At 36.5% G+C, this 23,130-nt stretch overlaps 1 pseudogene; it reads left to right on the forward strand.

The window, feature by feature from the left end:
- The first annotated feature begins 4,399 nt into the window (after window positions 1-4,399).
- On the forward strand, window positions 4,400-23,130 carry LOC101416705 (olfactory receptor 2A2-like; annotated as a pseudogene).

The raw sequence follows: 23,130 nt of genomic DNA on the forward strand, positions 1-23,130 counted from the left end.
GATACTATACTAATTTGGATCAATGAGTAATATTACTTCAGACCAAGGAACACACTTTATAGTCCATACTATCCAATAGTGGGAAAAAAGATTAGGAGGTGATTTGCTAGAAAACTGAAACAGCAAGTTGAAATATCTGTTGGCTAAAATGAGATGAGTTAAAGTCATGAAGAGCTGGCTCACATGCCTTCAGGAGTATGAGTTCGCTCTCAATGTAATGAGGAACAGAGAAGAGACCCCATTTGATTTCTCCACTTTTCTGATGGATCTGAAGAAGAGGGGTTGGGGGAGGGGTTGGGTACGACTATACTATTCATTCCTTCATCACGTCAAATTTCCCTTTTCCTACCTAATGTAGTGGTCCCAGAACTAAGTTGCAATTATGGATGTTGGAAGCAGGGATTATCTCTAGGAAAGAAATGGTAGTTATACCTTTAAATTTTTATGCCAGCATATCTAGGGGCCTGAGGGAATGGATGTGTCTTCACTCCATCTGGCAAAATATAAGCTGGCACTGAATGCAGCTATATTGTCTAGTTGTCATGATAGCCCAGTACTTCTGAATTTATGTAACCTTAACTTAGATGAATGAGTATTGCCTGAAGGGGAGGGCACTTGCTAAGACTGATAGTGATCCCAGCAATCTGGAACACCACAATGGGGAACTTAACATTCCTTCGAAAGGGTTAATATCAACGGTGAATGGAGAGAAGAAGAAATACTAGAAGAGCATAAAGGAATGAATAAATGAGTTACACAATGAAGGAAATTCAATATTACTTTGGTGCCTTGAGAGAGGCTCAGTGCAAGAGAATGATATTAAAACAGATGCCTAAAAGGGTAAAGCCATATGTTTGTCAAGACCACCCTTGCTTTTGGAACCTGAAAAATTTAACCACTCTTGAACTGAACAATTGTCGATGACAGAGTGGAACTCTAGGTTATGTCCGACTATTTTGACTCTTATTTTTCAGGCTACATCTACTACAATGGATATAATTTGGAAATAATATTCTGGGAATTACTCCTCACCAGGTCATCAGTCTGTACAGAATACAAATTCTAGAAGACTGATCACTGTGTAACTGTAATCCTTGATGACCAAAATGGTTAGAAAGATCCCTGGTTATAATGGACAAAATGCATTTCCTGACATGCCTAAGTATCTTGTGCACTAACACATGTCTCTTGTTCTTGTGGGTGGAGAGCTATTACACAGAATAGGAAAAGACAGTGGACTTATGATGGGAATAAAGCAGTAGATTTCATACTGTGCATCCAAATAGTTCTGGGGAATGGCCTCACAAATTACATCAAAGTGTTACTGACACTTAGATAACTCTAGCCTGGGAGATCCAGGATTTAGAGTTAACAAAATATATATCCTAACTGTAATGAGACCATTAATACACAATGGCAACAGCATGCATGTTGAATGAAACATCATTTTCCAAAAGAGTGAAAAGGGCTTTAAGGAAGAGAGTTGTCAGTTTAGGCATCACAGGATAAGCAGAATTTGTTTTGTTGCTGTTGTTTGTTTTATGTTGCTTTGATTTTTTAGGAGGTACCAGGGAATGAACTCAGGACCTCATACATGGGAAGCGGGCACTCCACCACTGAGCTACATCTGCAATCCAAATTTGTTTTTGTTGTTGTTGTTGTTCATTTGTTTTTAGTTTCTAGGAGGTACAGGGATCGGTCCTGGGACCTGATACATGGGAAGCCAGTGCTAAACCACTTTAGCTACATCTGCTTCCTGATGAATTTGGTTTTAATGAGGAAAAACATTCAGGAAAAAAAAGTTAACTAAAATAAGCAGATTAAGGAAATCTCTTCCAGGAGGAACATGAGAGATGAGAGTCAGCCTGGAAGGACAGTGAAACTTTAGTGATGTTGGTCAGGCAGATTAAACAAATAATGCTGGCTAATCCCAGGACCGGGTATTTGGGAAAGAACATGTTCCCTCTCCCAACAGGGCCTCTTGACTATTTTAAAACAGATGGAGGAGGCCAAAGTAGCCATGTTATGATTGTCTTCCACCCTAACTGCTGAAGCCCAAGGGCATACCTATGGGAAACTTATGGACATCCAAACCTATGGAAGTTCTCTAGTGGCACTTGCAGTGTGCATAGATGAACTCTGACTACCCTCATCCAAAGAATACACCAAAATAGGACATATCCTCTAATATAGTTACCAGGGATAGGCTGTTCTAAAAACCTATGCCCTCTCCATGGGATAGAAATGGGCCCTACTAAATACATAAAGGAACACAATGGAAATGAATTAAACATTACAAGTTTGTGACTGAGACAGGGCGACTGGCTTTCTCCCCTAATGACTTGGAACCCAGAAATAACCAAACTGTGGCTATGTGAAACTATATCTGTCAATAATGATATCGGGTATGTGGATAAAGGACAATTCTGTTAGAAAGCATGACCAAAAACATCTGGAAATCTTATCAATTTGTTTTCTATGAAACTGACTTGTACCATGTTTATAATGCAGTATAGTTTAACACTGGCATTATTGGTAAAATTCAATATCTTCTCAAATGAAATAGTGCTACTGATGATTTTATATATATATATATATATATATATATATATTAGCATCAAGTTAATACCTTCTCAGAATGTACAATCAATGATAAATTATTGGCATGAGGAAGAACTTAACTTAGGTAACCATCAGCTAATTTCTATGCTGAATACTGCACAATGTTAATACAAGGTAAAATAATGAAAGAGTCTTGAGGTTAGTCCTAAAATTATGAAAATATATACAATGGCTTTATAAAATGGATAGTTGTTTCTTCATATTGTTTCCTATCCCCTGCCGGCTCCTCCAAGCATTTAAGTCATATTCATGTTGCCTTTTTATATAAATACACGTAAACACCCATGCTCAGAAATATATTACTTTTGCTTTAAGAGAGACTAGTCCAAAGGTCAGGCAGGTGGACTGTTCAGGAAAGAGTTAATTCATCAAGCCTGGGCAATTCAAATTCTGCATATTTTAAGGAAAGCCTGTCTTCAGGACTGGCGCTTGCCTGACTCCTGGGAGAAGAACCTGAGTGCTTGAAATGATCTGCCAGATAAGAATGTTTTTGTATACCTGAGGCCTTAGACTATAAAATACTAGTTAATCCTAACAAAGTGATTTGTGGTGAAGCCTGTTTTTGCTCTGGGGGGCTGGAGTCTGAGTAACTGATGTGAGACATACAGGCACTGCATTCTTACATGACTAATCCCCAGTGAAATCGTGAACACCAAGGCGTAGGTGAGCTTCCCTGGTTAGGCTGATTTGCCCATATTTTCACACATCATTGCTGGAGAATTAAAAGTGTTTGTATAATTCCACTGGGAGGGGACACCAGGAAGCTTGTGCCTAGTTTCTCCGGGACTTCACCCCATAAGCCTTTTTCCTTTGCTGCTTTTAATCTGTATCCTTTGCTTTAAGAAACTTTAACCATGACTAGACCATCTTTTCTGAGTACTATGAATCCTTTTAACAAATCATTGAGACTGAAGGTGATTTTTAGGACTGCAACACTTTTTTAACCCTTTTAACCTAAAGTCTTTCATATTAATTTTTTCAAATATTTTCTCTTCCTAAGTTTCTTATTAACTAGACCTCTACTTCATCTGCCCTCAATGTTTGAACTTCCCCTTTATAGTTCCTATGTTTTCTCCTGTCTTTCTTCTTTTTGAAAGTTACTCAGCAGAACCATCTTGCCTTAAGTTGTTTCATTTCATTGATTTTCTCTCTTGTTTCACTTTAATTAGCTACATCATTTTATTGTTCCTTATTTTAATAATTATACTTTATATTTTGCCTAATATTTCTACATACTTCCTTTCTGTGGTTTCTTGTTCTTATCCACATGCTGTTATATTTCTTTTAATCTCTCTATTATGCTTATTTAAAAATCTTCCTTCATCTGCCCAAATATATGTTTTTTGTTCGTCTAAATACAATCCATTTAACTTTTTTCCCCTTGGAAATAATAGTGTTTCTCAGAAGTTTGGCCTGTGAACTCACAATTCCTTGGAGAAATTGCCTAATGTCTTCTGTAGAAAGGTTAGAGCCAGACTCTTGCTTAGGTGGGACATGCTGAGAACAAGGAATGATTGGCAGTAGATAATCCCTGAGAATCAATACAAGAAATGAATAAAAGACAGTTCCTCTTCACCTAATTAAAATACTCCTCAAATCAAGGCATTACATTCAGCTTCCAGAAGGAACAGCATTAGTAAGAAGCATGCACACATTATAATCCTCCAGTCCTTGGATTTGAGTAGAGGTGTGGGGTAGTAACTGCCACCTGAATTTATCAGATCCTCATCCCACTAGGGTTTCTGCTGCCAGACCTTGTTTCTGTGCACAACCGAAAATGGTGTGTGTCTCTGCTGGTTCAGAAAAGGGTAAAGAAAATCAAGATTTATATCATGCAGGTCCTCTATTCTTCTAGGCTAGAGCCCCACAAACCAATATCATGCTGTTTTGCCTCGTGGATGTAGCTCTCAACACTTTCTGCACATTGATATCACATGATGACCTTTATACAACACTGAGGTCTGCACCCCATTCTGATGTATTAAGTCAGAATTTCAAGGGAAAAAAGAAACTGGCATTGGTCTTTTCTAAAAGCTCCTTGGATGATTCTAATATTCAGAGAATGAGAATCACTGTTCTATGAGGACTTCCAGATTGATCTGGAGGAAGAGAGAGGGCTGTCCCTGTTATTTGAGCATCTTGGTAAGAATCCAGGTTACTACCTGTGTTCTAAACTGTCAAATCTGTTTGTCCTCATTGTTCTTCCTCATCAACTAGAAATATTCATTTTCCACTTAAGTTACATCTATAAGCATATTCTGTCCCAGTCTGTTCTAAAAGTAAATGTCTTTTTGTAATCCCACCTTTTAAATTTTTTTCTGTTGTTGTAGTCTTATTATTCTCTGAAGTATCTTTAAAAATGTTTGTCTTCTTTGAAAAGTATATTCTTGCTGTTTTCATCTTTTATCTTCTTTATTAAAAACACTTTCTATTTCCTCATCTACAAAAATGGATGCAATAACATTTTATCTTTAAACGAGTGAGACAATATATAAAAATACCATGCACATCTTCATACTGTGTTCAGCAAAAATGGTCCACTATAAGTTCTCAAGCAAGAGGATTTTAATGATGAATGGACATTTATAGGAGAATAGACAATATTTAAGAGAACAAGAGGCAGGATAGATAACATATTTGAACCAGGAAAATTGAGCAGATTATTGTGGTAATACAGATGTGACAGGATGATAATCTAAAAAGAAGATGGTAGTGAACATTGAGATAAACCTGTACATATGACAGAATTGTAAAATTAGGAAAGGAAATGACAGAGCTTATTGACCAGTTATATATGAGAATAACAGGAAAAAAACTGAAAGGGCATGCACTTTTTCTATTCAAATCTAATTTATCTTTCAGCATCAAATTTTAGTTCCCTTTCCATTCTCCTCACATAAATTTCTTTCACCAAGAAAATCACATTGCTTTTAATTCACCCATTTTCAGCATTTAATCATTGCTTTCCTTTCATTCTCTAATTATATCATGTGTACATATTTTTAATAACCATGGAGATTATAAGGCTCTTGAAGTCAGAATCAAAGAATTACAATTCTTGGATTATAAGCACAGAATGAATACATAACGAACAGAATAAATATTGAATGATGAGTATTAGGAATTGAAATAAGAATAAAGACAAATTAGGAGACATTTAAAAATGAATTAGGGTAATTATACATTGATTTAGTTCATTTGGTTATAAATTACAAGATAGTAGACTTGTGGGTCAAGCTGATCTCAAATAACATTAGATCAACTACCTTTTCCAGAAACTCTTCTAATTTACCTATTATGTTTTCAACCTATGAACAAAATGTTAATTTGACAGGATTTCTTAAATATTCACTTTTGTTACTTATCAAAAGGATATATTGGGGAGTGGATGTAGCTCAAGTGGCTGAGTGCCTGCTTACCATGTGCAAGGTTCTGAGCTCAATGCCTGGTATCACCCAAAAAAAAGCATAAATAAAAAAACCAACTTGGGGCAGCCAGTATAGTTCAGTAGTTAAGTGTTGGCTTCCCATGTATGAGGTCCCAAGTTCAATCCCCAGCCCTAGTACTGAAAAAAAGAAAAGGATCTAATAACCCACAGAAGCATTTTAGAGATATCTATCACATCATTTATGGTTAACAATAAAATTAGAAACAACCAAAGTCTGTAAATATGAGAAATGCTTACATAAACCATAGTATCTCTACACATCAGTTTTTAAAAAATAAAAAGGTTTTACAGATACTCCATAGAAAGACCCATAAGATAAAGGGCAAAGGCAAGTTTTAGCAGAATTACATTGGCGCAATAGAATATACTCCTAACTGCTGACCAGTGGACAACGGACAAGGAATGATTTAAAAATTTTCTGTAATTCTTGGATTGCTATGTTTTCATGTTCATTTAAATATGTCAATTTATAAAGATGAATTTAGAAATTAGACTAGAGTTTGTGTAGGACTTAAGGAAGGAATGTTAAGGTGTGGGGAGTCTTCCTTTTTTGAGGTAACAAAATTTTTCTAAAATTTTTGAGATTGTGAGTGTACAACATTGTGATTATACTAAAAGCCATTGATTATACACTTTGGATAGATCATATAGTATGTGAATATATCTGAATAAAACTGCTTAATAAATAAATAAATAAATAAATAAATAAATAATAGTTCAAGAATAGCCAGAACTAACAGCTATGTACAGCAGGGGAAACAGAGAGATTGAGAAGTGAGGAATTTTCTTGTTTGTTTGTTTATTATTATTATTAAAATACTGAAATTGCTTTAATAATGATTGAAGTGTGGATGCATAACTATGTGATTATAACAAATACCATTGATTATATACTTTGGATGAATTGTATACTTTATTAATATGTATCAAGAAAATTGATTTGTTTTTTAAAATGAGATTAAATGTGAATGCTTAACTCTGGGAAATAGTCAAACAGTTTCTAAAAAACAAAACAAAACAGAAAACCTAAGCCTATACTGACCCTCTGACCCAGCAATTGCACTCTTGGACATCTGTCCCAGAGAAATGAAAGCCCATGTCTACACAAAAACCTATACAGAATTGTTCATAGCAGCTTTCTCTGTAATCACCAAAAACTGGAAGCAACCCAAATTCCCTTCAGTAAGTGAACAGATAAACAAACTGTGGTACATTCTAACACAATATACTAATCAACAATAAAGAGGGAATGAACTATTCATGCATACAACTTGAACAGATCTCAAGGGCATTCTGCAGAGTGAAGGAAGCCAACATCAAAGGGTCACATACTGTAGATTCTATTTCCATAAAATGCTCAAAATGACTGAACTCTAGAAATGGAAAAGAGACTATGAGTAGCCAAAGACTAGAAATGGTGGGGAAGCAGGTGGGTGTGACTATGCAGGAACAGCAGGAGGGAAATCTTTGTGGTGATGCAATTCATCTGTGTCTTGATTGCAGTGGTAATTTTACCCACCTACAAGTATGATAAGATGACATCAAACTATATACCCACAAATTGCACTAATGTCAGTTTCCTGGCTTTGAAATTGTGTTATAATCATGTAACCATTGAGGAAAACTGGGTAAAGGGTACCCCGACTCCCTCTGTACTATCTTTGCAACTTCCTATGCATCTATAATTACTTTTAGTAGAAAGCTTAAAAACAAATTATTAAAAGTAGAAAAGGATATAATGACACCTTTTCAAACTTTTATATTATCATATTATATGACTTGCAGTGAGTCAGTCCTTGGTCAAAAATTTTTAAACTAATATTCTGTAAGAAATGTATGGAGAATAAATTCAGATAAATTTGAAACTAAAAGAAACTTTAAAATACACTAATCCTATGCCTCAAAGTACCAAAAGGAATGAAAATTGTTCCCTTCTGAGTTTGGATTCATAGCCACAATTATTATGGATGGCAGGTCTGACGAAGTACAAGGCTGATAATGGGGTCACATTTAGGAAACAAAATTCTCTGAGTAACAAATAAGATCTTATAATGAAAACACAGCTCAGTGGTTTAAAAAAAGGCTTTGCATGGTAGACAGAATTCTAAAAATGGCTTCCTAAGATTCCCTCAATCACTAATATAGGTAACGCATGGGTACCCACATTTTGGGGTACTTTTCTGGGTACTGCTGTGCAGGGATTTTGCAACTCAGCTGATCATAAAATACAGCAAGTTTTAAAATCTGGGAAGATGCCATAGGAATAGTTAGGCAGGGCTTAACTCTGACAAAAACAACAGAGGACAGCAAAAAGCTGTCTGAGGAAACTGCTTTGGGGATCTGCACACCACGAAAGTGATGCACAACCCCCAGGAGGGCATGAGACAGAGAAGGAAAGAAGCCGAAATGAAAACTGTAAGCTACTAACACCCATGACTGGAAACAGCATCGATCCATCCCCTACCTTTAAGGCAAATAGCCTGGATAAAATCCACGGCTCACTACAGCCAACTGAGGGGGCAATAGACATCTTCCTCGCTGGGAAGAAGGAAGGGAGCAACAGAGGGTGGAGAGTGGTTTCACTTCAGTGAATTTGGCCTGCATTAAGTCTCAGCTCTGGGCAGAACAGTCAACAGCAGGTGAAGGTTGAAAGAATCACCTGGGTAGAAAGATTTAATTTCTCTAATGAATACAGAAATCCTCAACAAAATATATGCAAACCAAATCCAAAAGCACGTTAACAGCATTATATACCACGATCAAATAAGTTTCATTCCATGTATGCAAAGATGGCTCAATACAAGAAAATCAATTAGTGAAATAATCACCATTAATGAATTGAAGAAGAAAAGTCACATGATCATCTTAATTGATGCAGTAAAGGCATTTGACAAAATACAGCATCCTTCCTTGATAAAAACACCCCAAAAGATAAGAATAGAAGAAAGCTTTCCAGACTGGTAAAGTGCATATATGAAAAACCCACCGCTAGTATTTTACTCAATGGTGAAATTCTGAAAACTTTCCTGCTGAGATCAGGAACAAGATAGGACTGTTCACAGCCACCACTGTTAATTCAAAATTGTGCTAGAAGTTCTAGCTACAGCAAGTAAGTGAGAAAAATAAATAAAAGACACCCAAATAGGAAAGGAAGAAGTAAAACTTTTGCTTTTTGCTGACGATATGATCCTATATCAAGAAAATCCTGAAAAATCCACAACAAAGCTACTAGAACTAATAGACAAGTTTAGCAAAGTGGTGGGATACAAGATTAATATGCAAAAATCAGTAGTGTTTCTGTTCACTGTTGAAGAGCAATCTGAGGAAGAAGTCAGAAAAAAAATTATTTATTTATAATAGTGACTGAAAGAATTGAATACTTAGGAATAAACTTAACCAAGGACACAAGGGACCTGTATTCAGAAAGCTACAAAACATTGCTGAAAGAAAGCAAAGAAGATCTAAATAACTTGGAAGACTAGATATCATTAAGATGTCAGTTCTACCCAAACTAATTTAAAGATTCAATGCAATTCCAGTAAAAATTTCAACAGCTTTTTTTTACAGAAAGGGAAAAGCCAATTATGAATTTTTTTGCAAGCATAAGGGGCCCTTAATAGCCAAACATGCTTTAAAAAGAATGAAGTTAGGGAACTCTAACTTCTTTATTTTAAATTGTATTACCTTGCAACAGTGTAATATGATAATAAAAACAGCAGTTGGTGTGACATATAGACTGTGGTTAACAGCAATGCTATAATATTCTTACATCAGTGCCAAGCGGTACTGTGTTGATAATGGAGGTGTATGGAAAAAGTGTGCCAAATGTATGCTATAGACCATGATTGGTAGTAATAGTGTGATGATATTACTTCATAATCTGTAACAAATATTCCACCAGGTGTGGAGTTGTATGGGAAATCTATACATCTGTATGATTGTTTCGCAAGTTCACAATATCTGTAACAAAAATATGTTTTAAAAAAAATAGTATGGGTTGGAAGAAAAATACACCAAATGTAAGATAAGGAATATAGTTGGTAGTAATATTTTAATGATGCTCTTGCATAGTTTGTAACAAATGTTTCACACCAATGCAAAGAGCTGGTGGAGGGATGATGTATGAGACCCCCGTGTGATGTTATGTATGTTTATTTTGTAAGTTCACGATCTTTATTATACACTTATTGTTTATGTGTTTTCATGTATGAATGATATACTTCAATAAAAATTAAAAAGTAAAAAAAAGATATGAGAAATAATATGCAGATTTTGAGGAAATTTTTTTTTAAAAACCAGCATGGTACTAGCATAAAGATAAACACATAAACCAATGGAACCAAATCAAGAATATGGAAACAGACCCTTACATTTTTGGTTAAGTGATTTTTGACAAGGTTATCAAGCCCATTCAGCAGCACCAGAACAATCAATTCAACAAATACTGCTGCGAAAACAGGATAATCAAACCAAATGAAATAAAAAAGACCCTTATCTCACAACTTATACAAAAATTAACTCAAAATGGATCAAGGCCCTAAACATAAAAACAACAACCATAAAACTTCTAGAAGAAATGTAGGGAAACATCTTCAAGACCTTGTGGAAAGCAGTAGTTTCTCAAGCCTTACACCCAAAGCACCAGCAACTAAAGAAAATTAGATATGGGACCTCCTTAAAATCAAATACTTTTGTTCCTCAAAAAACTGTCAAGAATGTAAAAAAGCATCCTATTCAATGGGAGAAAATATTTTGAAACCACATATCTGACAAAGGTTTGATATCCATTTTATATAAAGAGATCCTACAATTCAATGAAAAAGAACAAACAGACCAACTTAAATGGGCAAAAGACTTGAATACACATTTCTCTGAAGAGGAAATACAAGTGGCCAAAATGCATATGAAAAACTGTTCAACGTCACTAGTTATTAGGGAAATGCACATCAAAGCTACAATGAGATACCTTTTAACACCAAATAGAATGGTTATTTAAAAACACAACAGAAAACAAGTGCTAGAGAAGATGTGGATAATTAGGAACACTACTTCACTGTTGTAGAATGGTGAAGCCTCTGTGGAAGTTAGTTTGGCAATACCTCAAACTGCCATATGATCCAGCAATCCTGTCCCTAGGAGTATATCCAGAAGAACTGAAAGCAAGGACATGAACTGACATTTGCACACTCATGTTCATAGCAACATTATTCATAATTGCTAAAATATGGAACAAGCCTAAGTCTCCATCAACTGAAGAATGGCTAAACAAAATGTGGTATATACATACAATGAAATATTCTTCGGTTGTAAGAAGAAATTAAATCAGTATGCACATGACTACATGGATGAACCTTGAGGATATTATGTTGAGTGAAATAAGCCTGACACAAAACTACAAATATTTTATGGTCTCACTGATATGAACTAAATACAATAAGTAAACTCACAAAGGTAAACTCTAGAGTATAGGTTACTAGGAAATAGAATGTGATTGAGATGGGAGCTGATGCTCAATATATGTAGAATTTTTGATAGGTTTATTGTAAAGGTATGGAAACGAATAGAGTTGATGGTATTACATTAGAGTGAGTATAACTAACACTGATGATTTTTAAATGAGATCGTGGTTGAAAGGGGTAGTTTATGAATATAATTGAAAGGAAACTAGAAAATAATGTAGGGTATGTATAACATACCGATTTTGGTGGTGGACGAAAATTGTGGTTAATAGTATAAATATAAGGATGTTCTTTTTTTTACAAAGTGATAAGAATATGGTGATACATGGGAAAATTTAATATAACTTTGGATGATAGTTAGCAGTAATGTAATATTTTTGCAGCAAGAACAGGAGACATTATATCAATTCTAAGAGAAAACTATAGTAAATGTGACTCAAGCAATTGGGTTCCTCTCTACCATATAGGATGTGCAAGGTTTGATTCCTGAGGCCCCTGGTGAAGGTGAGCTGGACCAAGCAGAGTGCTGGCACGACAAGATGGTGCAACGGAAAGAGACACAGAGGAGAAAGAATAAGAGATGCTGAGGTGGCACAAGAGACTGAGCACCTCTCTCCTACTCTAGAAGGTCACAGAATTAGTTCCCAGTGCTGCCTAAACAGAAGATAAGCAGACACAGAAGAACACACAGTGAATGGACACAGAAAGCAGACAGCAAGTGCAATAAACAATGTGGGGGGGGGGAGAATAAATAAAGAAATCTTTTTTTAAAAGAGACAACTGTAGCAGTATATAAGGGACTATGGGGTTTTTCCCTTTTAGAGTAATGAAAACACTCTAAAATTGACTGAGGTGATGACAGCACAACTTTGGTGAAAATGAGAGCCATTGAGTGTACACTTTTAAATGGATTGTACAAAAATGGGGCTGTTTATCATAGGGAATACAGTGGTGGAGAAAGGACTCTGGTTAAACAAATATGAAAACATCCTATCATGAACTATAACAAATATATAATATTAACACAGGGTGTTAATAATTGGGTAAATTGGGAGAAAGTACACCAAATATAAGATATGGACTGTGGTTAGTAGTAATATTCTGACATGATCTGTCACGGTTTGTAACAAATACTTCACAGTTGTGCAAGGTATTGGTGATGGGGTAATGGATGGGAGCCTTGTTTGATAATAGCATGCTTGTTTGTGAGTTCAAAACTTTTACTGTACACTTATTTTTTATGTATGTTCATGTATGAATGATATACTTCAAAACAATTTTATTTTAAGAATAAGGATATTATTTCAGTGGCCCTAATACAATCAAGTGAGCCTTTTAAAAGCAGGGAGTTTTCTCTATCAAGTAGCAGAAGAGGAAATCAGAGATTTGATTGAAGTGGGAGAACTCTTCACACCTTTGCTATTCTAAAGACTGAAAGAGTTTCACACTCAGGAACACAAATTCCAAAGTAAGGCCCACTGACATGGCACTGAATTCCCAGGCCATTTTCCCTGACCATAGAACCTGTCACACAGTGGACCAGAGTCCAGCAAAAGACTGAAAAATCCCCAGCCAACATGCAAGAATGAAATGGAAACTTTAGCTCTACAATTGCAAGGAACTAAATTGTACTAACTCCCATGTGGTGCAGCAGAGTTTAGGGGTGTATTCACCAAGTGCAATGAATGTCCCATGATGATGGAGGAGGTTGTTGTTATGGGAGGAGTGGGGTGAGGAGGGTGGGGGGTATATGGGGACCTCATAGATTTTGAATGTAACGTTAAAAAAAAAATAAAAACAAAAAATAAGGGAGGGAGGGAGGGAGGAAGGAAGGAAGGAAGGAAGGAAGGAAGGAAGGAAGGAAGGAAGGAAGGAAGGAAGGAAGGAAGGAAGGAAGGAAGGAAGGAAGGAAGGAAGGAAGGAAGGAAGGAAGGAAGGAAGGAAGGAAGGAAGGAAGGAAGGAAGGAAGGAAGGAGTTTCAAATGAGGATCCATCTCTCTGCCAAAATCTTGATTTTAGTCTGTGCAACCTGGGCGGAGTATCCAGCTAACCTATACCAGGTATAGTAGATGTGTTTTGCATTAAGTTGTTAAGTTTGTGTTAACTTCTTGCACCAACAACAGAAAATTCATTCATTTTTGGTATTAGATAAAGATCACTTATTTCTGGCTTTCTCTTGCCAGATTGGTAGTAATTCATTTAGTGCTATGTTTCTCTAACTTTTTAACTCAGGACCCCTTTGAAATGTTAAAAATTACTGAGGCACCCAAGGAGATTTTATGTGTTTATATTTATCTATTATATTAAAAATTAAAACAGATAATTTATTAAATATTTTTAAAATAATAATCCCATTATATGTTTATATGAATAACATATATTTATGAAAATTTGTCTTTCCTAAAATAAAAAAGAATGAAAAGGGTAACATTGCTTCACATTTTGCAAAATCGATCAGTATTTAGTTTAGTAGAAGGTGGCTGTATTTTCATATCTTCTGCATTTCATCAGTTGCTATATCTTATATCATGTAGCCTCAAACTCCACGGTACGCTTGTGAGAAAATGAAAGTAAAGAAAGTAAAAAGTGTTTCATAATATTATTGTGAGAATAGTTTTAATCTTGTGCAATTTTTGAAACACTCTCAAGGATTCCCAGAAGTCCCTGAACCACACTTGAACTACAGACGTGGCATAATTAAACTTCAGTCTCCACATTTGTGAAATGAGGATAATGATTATATGAAACTTTAAACTGAATATAGTGTTTTTAGCACATTTTCTGAAACTAAGTACTAAGTATTCAATAATTACGACTTATGGTTATTATAATCCTTCTTCATTTGTATACAATATGCCTGCAAGTAGAGATACACCTTGGCTTGGGAGAATCTATAGCTTTTTGAGATTGCCGTAATTGGCAACATGGAACTAAACTGTCATTCATCACAGATTAACAAACTCTCATATAATTTCTTGAGGATTGTAGAGAATAATAATCACATTTTTTACAGTAATTTTAAGGATTTGGCTCATTTGATGTGTGATATCTGTCCCAGGTTTCTGGACCTTTGGTATTTGGAAATCTGGATGGATACAGTGTGGTGCTGGTAATTGCCCTGCCAATTACTAAGAATTTTTCTTCAAGGAGACATAGGTACAATCATTACTCTCCTCCTAAGAGAAGGATTGGGGATTTTTTTCATCCCCTCAGGAGAAAGTAAATAGATGTCTAATGATCCTTCCGGGAATTTCAATTCCCAATAGAAACTCAAGAATATTTTTATCCACTGATTCTAAAATAAGACCTATGCTCCTGAGGGTGCAAAGAAGAGCTTCCAGTAAGAGCAGTGAGTGTTCCTGTAGCTGGGATTGATTCCTCCTAAAAGCTGCTGGAGGGAGGACAACACTACACCCACCTCGGAGGCACATTTCTTACCTCCATAGGGTTTATTCTAGGTCAAAACAGATCCCTGAGGGAAAATCCTGTGCTAACATCTTCTTGTGTAGAAGATACTCATTTGTGCTTCGAGTCGTTGTCAGTATGGGAGGTTGTAATAGGACAGGATGGCAGAAGAACTGCCATGGCTGTGTGGAAAGCAGTGACTTTTCTGGGTAGTCTTCCCTCCTGACTCAAAGTGTTTATTCTAGGAGAATGGAATAGACACGTAGATATCCCGCCAGCCCTAGAGTGTTTGTTTACTGTGCTGAGGGAAGAGGTTTCTCTCTAAATCGCCTTCCAAAGTTATCAACTACCAGATCTATCACTATGAGTTTCAGAGAATGAGAGGTTTTATATCTAGGCATAGTGTCTGAATAAGGCTCTGAAATAGCCAAACTAGTGAAAGGACTTTATATGTTAGCAAGCCTTAATAAAGATACTGATGTCCAGAGAAAGCGCTTGTCAATGAAGAACTAAATTCTATTAGTAATATATGAATTTCCTAGGGCTACTATAAGATATTACCACAAATTTGGTGGCTAAAATAACAGAAATTTGAATTCCAAAATATGTAAAGGATGTGGTCACTCCAAGGGCTCTTGTAGAGAATCTATTCTTTGTCTCTTCCAGTTTCTGGCAGCCTTCACCATTCTACTGGTTGTAGTCACCTCTCTCCTTCATCCTCATATTGCCTTCTTCTCTGTGTGTCTCTTCCTTTGTCTTAATATCCCTCTGCTTTTCTCTTATAAAGACACTTGTCACTGGATTAAAGACCAATCTGGATAATCCAGAAGTATATCATTTTAAGAACTTTAATTTAATCACAGCTTCAAAAATCCTTCTCCCAAATAAGTGAACATTCACAGATTGTAAGGTACATAATTTGAGGGGGTCTTCATTCAGCTCATTACAGATACCAATACATTTAAATTTTGGCATTTTCTCTGTAGTTATAATATAGTCCATATGATCATGCTATTCAAACCTGTCCTCTACAAATATTATTTTAAATAGTTTAGATAACTCATATAATTTTCAAACAATTAGAATTTTTAAATGATTAAAATTTAACAGTGACCTTGCTTTTTTCCTAGTAAAGCAGAAGCCATGTCCCAGTCAGTAAATAGAAACTGGCTAATAGAAGATTCTAAAAGTAAACTAAAGTGGACTTAAATATTGAACTAACAATGACATTCGCCCACCTAACAAACATATAATTAGTCCCTATTTCATCTGCAATGAATCTAGTTTTTATAAGAGCTATAATAATATATATAGCATAATACCTAACTACAAGTTTATTTTTTATTTTATTATTTTGATTAATTAATTTTTTTTTTAATTTTTTACCTGGCTGACAGAGGCATTGCTATTTAAATTTTAAAATTCTGTGTATACCCTCTTAATCTTTTTTTCTCTTTGGGATTATCCACATCTTACTGGTAAGGATATCACTCTTTCTACTGGTATTGCTAACTAAACTTGTAAATTTAATAGTTGCCCTCAGAGCCTCCCCATATGAATCTACTTTAGTATTTTTGAATGCTCATATGCATTTTTCAACTCAATATATGTATATCTATCTGGGATTTACATTTACTCAAGCCTGAGAAATACCTTGATATGTTGATATTCTCAGCACTCATTTTTAATTACTGAATCCATCTTACATTCATGAGCACTAGAGAGTGATAGCAATAATAGGTATGAATTAAAGTTACAGCTATCATGTTAGGAGATTTAACTCATAATTACCTGGGAATTCATTGACTGCTGTGTAGAACTTTGTTGTAGCCGTGTATGATAAAAGGACATTATACTGACATAACATTTTGTTTTTAACTAGTATGTTGTCGATTTTTTAAAAATATTCTTTAACTTTCCTTTATAGCTAAAGTGTGATAGAAAGGCCAGAGTTGGAAAATTAATTTTAAAATTGGAGGTATTTATTTCAAAATGAGCTTGAAGAAAGGTTATTTGCTTATTCTTACTTCACAGTTTTCCCTGTACCAAACTTCTAAATTTGCTTAACTTTTTGTTTTTAACTATTTTTTGTTAAGTAAATTCAAGCTAAGAGACATGTATCAAGAATTATACAAGAAATTCTATATACCTTCACTTAGATTAAGCATTTCTGAATCATTTGAGCACAAACTGTAGACATAATGCCCATTTACCTCTATATGTGTTTCCCCAAGAACTAACATTTACTAATAACCTAACCACAATATAATTATCAAAATCAGGAAAGTTAATATTCCCATGATTATCTTTTTTAAACTATAGGTTTCTCCCTGCTTCCCAGCTGTCTAGGACCCAAGCCAAGATCAGAAAATATATTTAATGTCATGTGTCTTTAGTCTCCTTTCAGATGAAATAATCAATTGGCCCTTTCTTTTTTTCCTTTTTCTTTTTTTTTTTTAATGTTTTTAAAGATAAAGAGATCACATAAACATTACATTAAAAAACATAAGAGGTTCCCATTTCCCCATTCCCCATCCCATCCCAACTCCTCCCACATCAACACCCCTTTCATCAGAAAGGCATATTCATTGCATATGATGAATACACCCTGGAGCACTGCAACACTGCATGGACCATAGTTTACATTGCAGTTCACATTCTCCCCCAGTCTATCCCATGGGTTATGGCAGGATAAACAATGTCCTGCCTGTGTCCCTGCAATATTGGTCAGGACAACTCAAGGACCCGAAAATGCCCCATATCACACCTCTTCCTCCCTTACCCTGCCCTCAGCAACTACAATGTCCACCATCTCCACATCAACAATTCAATTTCTTCCATTGCTAGAGACACAACAGTTCTATAGTAGAATACCAGCAAGTCCACTCAAATCCACATTATATTCCTCTATCCTGTGGACCCTGGGATGGCAATGTCCATTCCACCTCTAAATCAAGAAGGGGCTTAGATCCCATGTGGCTGATGGATGCAATTCTTCTGCTTGCAGTTGTAGACACTCTCGGTTCCCTGGTGTGGTGATCGACCATTCTCACCTCCTCGTCAGCTGACCTGGGTAAATCCAACGAACCGTAGAACAGGTGTTGCAACTCTGCTGAGGTTCAGGGCCCAGATGGCACATGGACAGTCCAGAGATTCAAGTCTCCTGAGCATACACAAACCCCAGTGCCAATCGCAGGTTCAATAAAAGTGATAGAAGACACATGTATCATCTGAATCCAACTCTGTCATAATCAGGAGCACAAATCCCAAAGTAGGGCCTACTGGCAAGGCAAAGACCTCCAGAGCAATCTGTCATGACAGTAGAACCTCTCTGTCTCTATAGCCCTCAGAAGCACCAGTACCTTGGGTTGTATCTACTTCGGCTGTCTCTGGGATCCTGCTGAGATGTGCATAAGTACAACCCCTCTGATGGGGTTTGAAGTCTCTTAGCCATATAAACTCATTTGTCTTTACCATTTCCCCCTTTTATTCAAGGTCATTTTTTAGTTGCATCATCAGCTGGTAATAGTAGCAACCCCTCAGTGCCAGGGAGGTTCATCCCCAGGAGTCATGTCCCACACTGGGGGGAAGTTTGTGCATTTACATACTGAGTTTGGCTTAGAGATTGGCCACAGTTGAGCAACATGGAGGCTCTTAGGAAGTAACTCTTAGGCACCCTGCAACTCTATGCCTAGTTGAAATGTCAAGCACACAGGCTCATAGGCATAGTCATCAGGATTAAGGGCCCATCTTTGGGCCATCCTTCTTCACTGGTCTTTGTCCTTGTACTTGGAGGATTGTTGCTGTTCCATTGGGGAATGCAACAGAGCTCCCCAGGATGGGAACTCAACACTCCCTCAGTTGTCGTGTGTAACTCTATCCACTATGAGAATACCCAATGAACATCCAGACATATCTATATACCCTATATGCATGCCTGAGAACTTCCACCAACCCATGCATCCCCCATCAGTGACACTCCACATCAGTGCTCCTCCACTGCCATAGCTGAATCCCTCTGTGATCCAAAACTTCTTTAAAAATGAAGCATAACATATTGCCAAATTCAATTAGTAGGAAAATGAAATAGTAATGACAGGTTTAAAGATTAGGAATAGAATACATAATAACTTAGAAAAACTAAAATAAAGTAAAAAATAAATTGGGGTATTAAAAAATGAAAAATATCATAAAACTTTATTTTGATGTTTTGTCTTTCATCACAGTAATAGCTGTTGCCCCGAAAGTATAGTGGCAAGGCAATCTCTTACATTCCTTCCTCATGTCTACATTTCTTCTTCTTTTTTTTTAATTTTTAATTTTGTCTTCTAAAAAGTTTTAGATCATATTAAAGTCACATATACAATATAGGGAACTCCCATATATCCAACATCAAACCCTTTTAACCCTTCCCCAGCAATGATCTTTTTATATGTGGATGTTATATTTGCTACAGCTATGTACAGATATTGAAACATGGCTACTAACCATGGTTCCATTATGGCTTACATTATGGTTTATATTTTAGATTGTACACTTTTCTAAATTTTTGGTTACGTTATGGTTTACATTATGGTTTACATTTTAGACTATACACTTTTATAAATTTTTGGTGAAATTTAGCATGGCTTATATCCATCATTGCATGATCTTGTGGCAAAATTCCATTGCCCCCCAGTTACCCCCACTTCCATCTCTTCTATTCCTCTCTCCCTCTCCCCTAAAGGCCCACAGTGACAACCAAGATTCACTGCTTGAAGGACAAGATTCATAGGTACTTACAACAATGCAGAGGGCTTGACACTCTAGTTTGTCCTCCCCCATTGGGAACCACCCATGTTCTCAAGAAACACCCTCTCCTCTATTTGAGAACATCAGGCCTCCCAGGATGTGGGTACAACACTTTCCTGCACATTGTATGTGTCTCCAACCACTGATAAAACACAATATGACAAGATGAGCACTCACACACTCCCTAGAAGTCTGCCCCAGGTGCATGCTGTGCCAGATGATCCTGTCAAACACCTTAAACAAGTAACCCTTCCTTATTATATTTTCTAAAGAGTTTTCTCAACACTATAGTTTCTATCACGTACCTAACAATCTCCTATATTCACCCATTCCCCTCAAATCCTGCCCCCCATTCCATGGACCATCTGACCCCTCCTCCCAACCCTAGCACCCCTCAAGCCCGCAAAAATCCACCCAACAGTATTCCACATACCCCCGTCTTATCCCTTCACTGCACAACTTCTTACCTCCACTTTATCATACATTTCACTTGTGTAGGTGACAGCTCACATCCTTCCTCTTCCCCCCTATTTACTGTAAGCCTATCATCCAGTCTCTAGCTCTCTGAGACAGCTTAATTTGCTTAATTCATATCAGAGAGGTCATGTAGTATTTGTCCTTCGATGTCTGGCTTGCTTCACTCAACATAAGGTCTTCAAGATTCATCCATTTTATCCCATGGGCAAGTACTATATTCCTTCTTACAGCTGAGTAGTATTCCATTGTATCTTATACCACATTTTGTTTATCCATTCATCTGCTGATGGACATTTGGGTTGATTCCAACTTTTGGCAATACTGAATAATGCCACTATGAACATTGGTGTGCATATATTGGTTCGTGTCCTTGTTTTTAGTTCTTCTGGGTATATATACAGCAGTGGAATTGCTAGGTCATATGGAAAATATACAGGTAGTTTTTGAGGAACTGCCAAACTGTCCTCCAGAATGACTTAGCCCTTTCTTTGACTTTCATGACATTGATATTTTTTAAGAGTCTGGAACATGTCTCTTAAGTTGGGATTGCCCAATGTTCCTCAAATTTTGATTCAGATTATATATTTTCACAGGAAAAAGTGCCCCTCTCCGTGCATTCTATTAGTAGGTGCATATTAATTTGTCCTATTATTAGTTCTGCTTAAGTTAGTTAAGTTATCTTCATTATACATTATTTTATTCCCTAGTGTAATTTCTGGAGACATCTATTGAAATTAGTCTATAAATATCCTATTCTTCATAAAACTTACAGACACTGGGTTTAGCATACATTGATTATTTTGCCAGACTCAATGATTAGTTATGATGGTTGCAAAATGTGCTATTGTAATGCCAACATTCCTTTCATATTTATAAGTGGCAACTTTATCATAAGGAAGGACTTTGCTTCACCGATCCATGCATTGTCTGTCTAAAGCTCTCTCTCCCTCTGTTTCTCTCTCTCTCTGTCTCCCTCTCTCTGGATATTTACTTAGAGTTTATCTTTAAGAAAATATATTTGCAGTACTAGTACCTTATTAATTGTCAGGTCTATATTATTTTCTTGATTTTATTCCTATTTAGATAACTATAGATGCTTGATTGGTTTAGACTTAGACTTCAGGGTTTCAAGAGTCTGGTTCATTGTTTTCACAGGGTGGTAACTACCTTGTGTGTTTATAATGTGTATCTACTGTTAATTCCATTTTTATAATCAAATATTTTCATTTATACCATGAATTAAAAATTTCATGAATCAATATTTGTTTACACTTTTATTTCATTTAGAAACATATCATGAATATTTTCCATGTCAAAATAGTTTTGCAACATAATTTGAATAACTGCATACTATTTCCTTGAATCCAAATATTTTAATGTATTCAATATATTCTTTCCTCACTGTGTGAAATAGAATGCTGCAAGGATTAAATTTTAAACATATGTATTTTGTATTTTTTATGAGATCCTTACAGTAAATTCTGAGACATGGAAGTGCTCAGTGAAATCAATCACATTCCATTTATGTATCTGTGACTGTGCTGTCTATATTTGTCTCAAAAGCAAATAAGCAAAAAATCCAGATATATTGAGGGCTACTGCCCAGATATATTGAGGCTTATCACTGAAAGAAACGAAAGTGTCTCTAAACAGTCATGATTCTATATTCCCAAGTTCACATTTCCTATGTGGCCTTCACATTTATATGGCTGCTTCTAAGATGATGACTCCCTAAGGTGTATGACCTCTTTTCTACTGTCCTGGTTCCAAATGGTTCCACATGGTTCCACATGGAAGAAGCTACCCCAACACCACTATTCGGGATTTCCTTCACAGACATCTTTATACCTGTATGATTAAGAATAAAAGATAAAGAGTTCTCACTTTGTATCTAATCTAGCATATTCTTCTCCTTTCCAGGTTCTGGCTTGAGAAGGATTCTTATTTCCAAACTGAATGATGTCTGTAATTTTCCAGGCACTACACAGATTGTCTCAAGGTATGGGGGCAACCAAACATGGATCACAGAATTCATTTTGGGATTTCAGCTCAGTTTGGAGATGGAAGTGTTCCTCTTCTGTATCTTCTCCCTGTTCTACACCTTCATTTTGATGGCAAATGGCACAATCTTGGGACTCACCTATCTGGACTTCAGACTACACACTCTCATGTACTTTTTCTCTTCAAACTGGCCATTCTTGACATATCCTATGCTTCCAACAATGTTCCCAAGATGTTGGAAAGTCTACTGAAACAGAAAAAAAAACTGTCCCCTTCATTTCATGCAAAATGCAGACATTTTTGGATTTGGCTTTTGCTGTCACTGAGTGCCTGATTTTGGTGGCAATGTCTTATGACAGGTATGTGGCAATCTGCCATCCCCTCCAGTACACTGTCATCATGAGCCAGAGAGTGTACACTGTCCTGGCCATAACTTCCTGGGCATGTGGATTTACCTTAACCCTGATACATGCAATTCTCCTTCTAAGGCTGCCCTTCTGTGGGCCCCAGGAAGTGAACCACCTCTTTTGTGAAATCCTATTTGTCCTCAAACTAGCCTGTGCTGACACCTGCATCAACCAAGTGGTCATCTTTGCTGCCTCTGTGTTTGTCTCAGTCGGGCCACTCTTCATGATGCTAGTCTCCTAGACACGCCTCCTCTGGGCCATCCTGCAGATCCATTCAGGCGAGGACCACAGAAAAGCCTTCTCCACCTGTTCCTCCCACCTCTGTGTAGTGGTTGGGCCCTTCTTTGGCACAGTCATGGTGGTTTACATGGTCCCAAACTCCAATCAACAAGAAGAGCAGGAGAAAATGTCCTTGTTTCACAGTCTCTTCAACCCAATGCTGAGCCCCCTCATTTATAGTCTGAGGAATGCACAGGTGAAAGCTGCCTTCTACAGAGGACTTCAGAAGAGGCCCACATGA

The sequence above is a fragment of the Dasypus novemcinctus genome, chromosome 5 (genome assembly GCF_030445035.2).
Source record: "Dasypus novemcinctus isolate mDasNov1 chromosome 5, mDasNov1.1.hap2, whole genome shotgun sequence".
NCBI lineage: Eukaryota > Metazoa > Chordata > Mammalia > Cingulata > Dasypodidae > Dasypus > Dasypus novemcinctus.